Raw genomic sequence first — 8860 nt, forward strand, 5'->3', positions numbered from 1 at the left:
CAAATCACTCCTTTGGGTCCGATCTCCCTGTGCTGAGGAGGTAGCCAAGGTGGGCTGAATTCTATGCCCCATGCCCCATGCCCCACCTCATTTCCAGGTCCCAGTCCACGTGCTTTGTTTATACCGCCTGAAACAATCCTACGGGTCGCTGCTTCCCTGCTGCTGGGTGTTGAGTGGGGGGTGGGGGAAGTGTCACAGCCTCAGATCCGCCAGGGTCAAGCAGTGATACAACCCGAGTGCATGTGGGGAACGTAGCAAATTCAGGTCCACAGAGTCTGCTCCGCTGGCACTGCCAGCACCGTGTCACCAGGCCCAGCTGCCAGGAATGGTGCTGGGAGCGCTGCAATGCAGTGTTTCCTGGCGCCTTCTGGGACTGGGGGCACCTAGTTCATAGTCAGCACCCCCGCGAGAACTAGAAAACACTCTCTTTCCAAGGGTTTTTCTCTTCCCCAGGGAGGGTTCTATGAGCAATCTCAGCTTCTCTTTCCTTTCCCCTGGACTTGAGGCAGCTCACCACTTCTCGCCGGTTAATCACTCACTGCAGCTGCAGGCAAACCGGGTTCCCTCCCCTCCCTAAGTATCTCCAGGTCCCGTCCTGCTTTTATCTTCCCCAGTTCACACTCATGCACTTATGAGGTTTCCTTCCCAGTGTACTCTGTCTCTTTCTCTTCCCAAACTCCTGTGGCTCAGTGTCCTATGACTTCCAGCCTTCTCTGAGAGATGGGTGCAAGCGAAATGCACAGAGCTCCCTACTCCTCTGCCATCTTGCCCGGTTCATAGATGTCTTTCTTCTAATTAACTTTTTTTTTTTTTTTTAGACAAAATCCCTTCAGGTCTTTGTTTTTGCATGCTATGTTATCATCTTTTCTTTACTCTTGGATCATCCTTTGTTTCCATAGTCATTCATCTTCACTTGGCTCATTTAAACTTAACCTGTAGCTCACACTATACGTTGACTCAGTGCCAATTCGCACTTGTGATGACTGGATTTACCCTTAATACTTGACAGTAAACTCTATATTTACCATTTATCCTTTTTATCTATTACCAATCTAATTCATCCTGGCGTCTCAAGTTTTATTTCCTCCTGTTCTCCCAAGGCCTCAATGTTGACTGAAGTGGTGCTTACTCCTTTTCAATGCCCACAATCTCTAAAAATCCCTGATCTATTTATAACCTAAAATAATAGACACATTTAACTTTTCTTGCATTTTTTTAGAAAATGATAAACCATGATTTTTAAGAAATTTATTTATTTAAATTCAAGTTAGCTAACATACAGTGTAGTATAACTTCAGCAGTAGAACCTATTGATTCATCACTTGCATATGACACCCAGTATCCATCCCAACAAGTGCCCTACTCAGTGCCCATGACCCACCTAGCCCATCCCCCTACCCACCCAACTTCCAGCAACCCCCAGTCTTCTCTCTGTATTCAACAGTTTCTTGGAGCACCTGGGTGGCTCTGTTGGTTGGTCGTCCGACTTCTGCTCAGGTCATGATCTCACAGTTCATGGGTTTGAGCCCCACGTCAGGCTCTGTGCTGACAGCTCAGAGCCTTGAGCCTGCTTCGGATTCTGTGTCTCCCTCTCTTTCTGCCCCTCCCCCACTCATGCTCTGTTTCTCTCTGTCTCAATAATAAATAAACATAAAAAAAATTAAAAGAAAACGTTTCTTAAGGTTTGCATCCCTGTCTGTTTTTCTTATTTTTGTTCCTTCCCTTCTCCTATGTTCATCTGCTTTGTTTCTTAAATTCCACATATGAGTGAAATCATATATTTGTCTTTCTCTGACTGACTTAGTTCACTTAGCATAATACACTCTAATTCCATTCATGTTGTTGCAAATGGCATGATTTCATTCATTTTGATTGCCAAATAATTTTCCATTGTATATATACACCACATATTCTTTAGCCATTCATCAGTTGATGGACATTTGGGATCTTTCCATAATTTGATCTTGTTGATAGCACTGCTATAAACATTGGGGTGCATGTGCCCCTTTGAATCAGCATTTTTGTATCCTTTGGATAAATATGTAATACAGCAAATGTTAGGTCATAGAGTAGTTCTATTTTTAATTTTTTGAGGAACTTCCATACTGTTCTCCACAGTGGCTGTCCCAGTCTGCATTCCCACCAACAGTGCAAAAATGTTCCACTTTTTCTACATCCTCATCAACATTTGTTGTCTCCTAAGTTGTTAATTTTAGTCATTCTAATAGGTGTAAGGTAGTACCTCATTGTGGTTTTGATTTGTATTTTTCTGATGATGAGTGATGTTGAGCATCTTTTCATGTGTCTGTTAGCCACCTGGATGTTCTCTTTGGGAAAGTGTCTATTTGTGTCTTCTGCCCATTTCTTCACTGGGTTATTTGTTTTTTGGGTGTTAAGTTTGATCAGTTCTTTATAGATTTTGGATACTAATCCTTTATCCTATATGTCATTTGCAAATATCTTCTCCCATTCTGTTGGTTGCCTTTTACTTTACTTAATTGTTTCCTTGGCTGTGAAGAAGCTTTTTATCTTGAAGTCCTAGCCTCAGTAATTAGACAACAAAAGAAATAAAAGGCATTCAAATTGGTAAAGAAATCAAACTTTCACCCTTTACAGAAGATATGATAATGTAGGTGGAAAACTCTAAAGACTCCACTAAAAAACTGCTAGGACTGATACATGAATTCAGCAAAGTCTCAGGATATAAAATCAATGTACAGAAATCAGTTGCACTTCTATACACCAATAATGAAGCAGCTTATAGAGAAGTCAAGGAATTGATCCCATTCATAATTGCACCAAAAAACATAAGATACCTACACATAAACCTAATCAAAGAGGTAAAAGATCTGTACATTGAAAATTATAGAAAGCTTATGAAAGAAACTGAGGAAGACACAAAGAAATGGAATAACATTCCATGCTCATAGATTGGGAGATAAAATGTTATAATGTCTAACTACTCAAATCAATCTACACTTACAATGCAATCCTTATCAAAATAACACCAGCATTCTTCACAGAGCTAGGACAAACTATTCTAAAATTTGTATAGAACCAGAAAAGATGCCAATTAGCCAAAGTAATGTTGAAAAAGAAAACCAAAGCTGGAGGCATCACAATTTCGGGCTTCAAGCTGTATAACAAAGTTGTAATCATCAAGACCGTACTGTACTGGCACAAAAATAGGCACACAGATCAATGAAACAGAAGAGAAAACCCAGAAATGGACCCACAAAGGTATAGTCAACTAATCTGTGACAAAGCAGGAAAGAGGATCCAAAGGAAAAGAAGCAGTCTTTCTAGCAAATGGTGTTAGGAAACCTGGACCGTGACGTGCAGAAGAATGAAACTGGACCACTTTTCTACATCATACACAAAGATACATTGAAAATCGCTTAAAGACCTAAATGTGAGACAGGAAACCATCAAAATCCTACAAGAGAAAATAGGCAGTAACCTCTTTGACCTCAGCCATAGCAACTTCTTTCTAGATTTATCTCTGGAGGCAGGGGAAATAAAAGCAAAAGTTAACTATTGGGTCTAATCCATAATCTTTTTACCTGAATGTGGTTCATTTTGGTAAGTTGCTGATGAGGTCTCAGTGGCATGTGGAATCCTCAAAAACCTACTAATTTCACTATTGGAAAAAAAGATTTATCTTTGCTTATGTCCTATTAATCCCAGTTTTTATCTTTTCTTTAGAAGGATAAAATTGAATCAATAAGACCTATCTCAATTTATAGAATTCAAGTCCTCGTCTTCATATTGTTTAATAAGAAATTTAAAGTTTCAAGCTCAACTTATAAGGTAGCATAAATTAGGTACCATTCAAACTGAACACTTATATAAAGGAATAAAAGAGGAATGGATCCTAGGTTGAGACCTGCAAAACAAATAAGAAAAACAAGACGAACCCTGGAAATCACACCAAACAGTTATTGCCACAAAAGAGAGGTAGAATACTTTGGAAGGTATCAATGAGCAAGTGCACAACCCAAAATATCTTAACTAGAGACATGAAACACCTATGGAGATTAAAGATTATAGGGCTTTTAAGTATTGCCACATTTTGTACATTGGGAGTCTTTTTGGAAACACATTTGGCAGGAGACATAAAATATTAAAATACTTTATCCAATAATCCCATTTTCAAAAATTTACTATGGTGAAATGATGCACAAATACGCCAAGCTGATCATTATATTTAAATTTATGTTTATGAAAAAAGTAATCAACAAAATTTTTCAATATTACAGAAATGGTTAAGTAAGTCATATTTCACACATGTTATATAATCATTAAGATAATATTATAGCCCTTTAACAACAAAGGAAAATGTTAAATGAAAAATATATGTAATATTATGCAAACAATTGTTTGCTATCAAGCAGATATATATGATTATGAAAACTGGATTGGATTATATCAAAACCAGTTATTTCATTAGAGTTCTGGACTTGTAGGAAAAATTTTTCTTCTTTCTTGATGAACTCTCTATAATATTCTTTGTATATTTTAACATAGGTTTTAAAAGCTGCCTGTACTATTGATGCCTCCACATGACCTTTACCTAGCAATAACTGCATTGCAAGCCAAACACATTTGCCACACTGCTTCTATAGGTCTTCAGCAGTGCCAAAGAAGAGAAATATTGGAACCAATGAATTATCATTAAAATGCTTCAGTATTATCTAAGAATTATGATATAGTCTATACGCAATCTTCTTTTCCAAATCCTTCCAAGAACATCTGTTGTGCCCATTGACCCTGTTTCTGCTTGATAATGTTATGGAAGCTTGTCACATTGAAAGTCACAACTAGTGACTTCAGTTATCCAATAATGTAGCTGACCTCCTGTCTCTTAGCTGTTTATTAGGTTTTCATCATCCAATTCCATGAGAAAGTCCAATCTGTACAGAATGCTATTAGGAATTTTACATTTATTACCATTTAACCCTCATAATAATCCTATGAAGATTAAATGCCTTTTTAAAAATTTTTATCGTTTTTTTATTTTTATTTTTGAGACAGAGAGAGACAGAGCATGAGTGGGGGAGGGGCAGAGAAAGAGGGAGACACAGAATCTGAAACAGGCTCCAGGCTCTGAGCTGCCAGCACAGAACCCAATGTGGGGCTCGAACCTATGAACGGGGAGATCATAACCTGAGCCGAAGTCAGACGCTTAACTGACTGAGCACCCAGGTAGCCCATATGAAGACTAAATTCTTGTCATTAATAGAAAGAAGCTAGAGCTCAAGTAAGTAAAATTATTTAAAATTGCACAGTTTAGTAGAACTATTTTTTTAAAACCCAAACTGCCTGACTTCCAAATCACTTTTCTTTCTAATACAACTTGCTGGCTATCCCTTAAATCCTCTCCTCATCTTCATTCATTTCCTAAGCATCTGCTATGTTATAGATACTGTGGTAAACTCAAGATACACGAATAAATGAAACCGTTCTCAAGGAGGTTTTGTCTACCCTGTCCTTTGCCATTCATTAAATCTTTCATGTATTCACAAATTATTCAATAATCACCTACTATGTGACTGATACTTTTAAAGTAAATATAGAATATAACATAACATAAACTATTCTTTAATTATAACAGAACATAAAACAGTAAAAAGTATGCAGCCACAATAAAGACATAAACATTTGGATAAAGCTGTTCTAGTGCCAAACAAGTTCCTTCAAATGAATTAGAAATGTCTAAAAGCAATAAAACTTGTAACCACAGAGAAACACTTAAAATTTTTTAATGTTTATTTTTGACAGAGAAAGAGAGAGAGAGAGAGAGAGAGAGAGAGAGAGACTAAGCGTGAGAGGCGGAGGGGCAGAAGGAGAGGGAGACACAGAATCCGAAGTAAGCTTCAGGCTCTGGGCTGTCAGCACAGAACCCAACGTGGGACTCACCATCTGTAAGATCATGACCTGAACCGAAGTCTGACGCTCAACCGACTGAGCTACCCAGGCGTCCTAATCACAGAGAAACATTCTTACAAGAAAATGTGAGGTGAGGTTGACAATAATCCCAAGTAGGAAAGCCTAAGAGAAGAAAGCCCTACAACTCATCATTGACATAGGACTCCATAAATGTTTATTACAGCAAAACCCAGCCGACCAATCAATACACATGCAGTGACTTTAACTTTGCCTTGTATTCTGTTTACCTTATGCTCCTTTCCTCACTTTCTTCAACCATTTGTCTTAACTTTTAAATTTTACTTTCTGCAAAATAATTACAGTATTGCATTTATAAAAACAGAAGCCTAACTTTTCAATGTATATGATCCTCTTACAGTATTTCATTATCACCAGAGAAAATTTATATACTTTTTCATCTCCAGAAAAATATATAAACAACAATTTCTCAACAGAGTGGTTAAGATGTGATTTTTGTGCTTCTTGTCTGCTTACAAGTGAAAAAGAAAAGTATAAATAAAAGAAAAAGAAAAATAGGCTGAACAGTATGCGTTAAACTCTCTCATTTGCACACAGCTGGCTGTAGGTGGAAAATCTCATCAGTAGCAGCAGGCCATAATGTTTTTTATTATCATATAGGAAACATAACATTTTTAAATTTCTTCAGAAGTATTGCAACAACAAATATGTCGTCATGGTTCTGAATAACAGAAGCTATACACTAATCTGTCTCTCCTGTATATGAATGTTCAAAAAATGAATCTGTCTTTCTCTTTCTCACTCTCACTCTTAGTCTCTTGCTCCCCAATATTATGGCTAATTTAGTAGACAAGGTCAAAATGAACCATCAGAAGTAATAACTAGGTTAAATATATGGGTAATGTGATAAAGATCTTAAAAAGTGAGGGTTATTCCAACTCTTCAGATAAGTTAGTACCATTTTGTTATGTTTACTTCTCAAATTTTAATTGTTACCAGAGCTACTAATATGACTCCATCATGATTAGATTATTCTGTTTACTTACTCTAGATTATTGTTTTTATTTTTTATTTTTTTTAAATGTTTTATTTATTTCTAGGAGAGAGAGAGAGAGAGAGACAGCGTGAGCAGGGGAGGGTCAGAGAGAGAGGGAGTGACAGACTCCGAAACAGGCTCCAGGCTCTGAGCTGGCAGTCAGCACAGAGCCCGATGTGGGGCTCGAACCCACGAACCGCGAGATCATGACCTAAGCGAAAGTCGGACGCTTAACCGACTAAGCCACCCAGGCGCCCCTAGATTATTGTTTTTAAATCAGCCATAAGTCCTCATGTTGTTCAGGTGTAACTACCTCATGTTGCACTGAAGGAGAGTCTATACAAATCTGACATAGTTTAGCACTGATAGACAGCTTGATGCATCGGAAAAAGCTTCAGATTTTGAGACAGTTTGAGTTTCAAATCCTGCTTCTACCATCATCAGCTGTGTTCTCTTAAGCAAGTGGGTCAGAGATGGACAGAGTGACTGTCTCCTAAGTTGGATGCAATGCCTGCTCTTACTTCTTGTTTCCTCAACTGGGGGGAATAATAAAATGTATTTGATTTTATATAGGATAGTTGCATCATGTTAGTGCAAGAAACAAAGTTTTTTTGTTAGTGTATATAAGTTCAAATAGTGTGCAAGGGCGTTTATAGATGATGAATAACTAAAAAGGGGGGCTGGGCCAGTAATTAAGCTATTATCTCTCAGCTTTAAATCACCTTTCTGTACTCTGTGATGCTCATGCCAGGACTCTGCAAACCACATTTCTGCTTTGCTAGCTGTCTATATGTTGAATTTTGCCAATATGGGCATGACTGAGAGCTACAAGGCTGACAGAAAAAGAAGTGACATGCTTTTTCCTACTTAATTTCTGCTGGTTTCATGTTGATTCCTGTTCCTTTGAGTCTCACACCTCTCCACAGCAAGCACTTCAGAAGCATCATGTCTTTTCCATAGTCACAGATAAAATCAAGTATGCCATTTTTCCAATACTTACAGAACCATTCTCATCCCATCTGCTTCCCTTTCACCCCCACGTAACCAGTGCCTGCTCTTCAGAGGTCTGAGAATCAGCACCATGGAGCCCTTCCTCTAGGTTTTTAGTTTTAATAATCCCAACCTCTTCTAAGTGTGGTAGCTGCTTCCCATAGTTGCTGAGTCCATGATAATTGAGTATTCTCTTTTTACTTTTTCAATCAACAGCCTTTATACCTATTATTATCCCTCATATTCTTTATATTCAATTGACTGCTCAAATAACTAGTGTGGTTTTTGTCCCTTTTTTTTTTGCCTCTGAAAGCTATAGCATGGTACTATATTTTCCAGAAATTGTTTCCTCATATAAACATAGGGATAATAATGCAGGAAGTCCTCATTGTCCAAGAGTAATTTGCACTAGAAAAATCCACTCACATCAGTGCACTTTAAAAGAGGACCAAGAATACATTGAGAACTGTGAATAAAATGTTTGATTGGGAATAAACTTGAAAAAATAATCAAAATTATATAAAACATTTACCTTACATTTGGCAAAGTTGTGTTTATAATTAGAACTAGGCATTACTTCTCAGAACAAAGATTGATTTGATGCTGGTTTTGACTTTTATTATATGCACATGCAATTTTTCTGAAAAATTGTGTAATAACATATTATACCTTGAACTTTTTTAAAATTTAAATTCAGGTTAGTCAACATACAGTGTTGTCTTGGTTTCAGGAGTAGAACCCAGTGATTCATCACTTACATATAACACCAGTGCTTATCCCAGCAAGTTCCCTCCTCAGTGCCTATCACCTATTCAGCCCATCCTCCCACCCACCACCCTTCCAACAACCTTCAGTTCTCTGTATTTAGAGTTTCTTATGGTTTGCCTCACTCTCTGTTTTTATCTTATTTTTCCTTCCCTTCCCCTA

This window comes from Hyaena hyaena, unplaced genomic scaffold (genome assembly GCF_003009895.1).
Source record: "Hyaena hyaena isolate Hyena2069 unplaced genomic scaffold, ASM300989v1 scaffold_1567, whole genome shotgun sequence".
NCBI classification, from domain to species: Eukaryota; Metazoa; Chordata; class Mammalia; order Carnivora; family Hyaenidae; genus Hyaena; species Hyaena hyaena.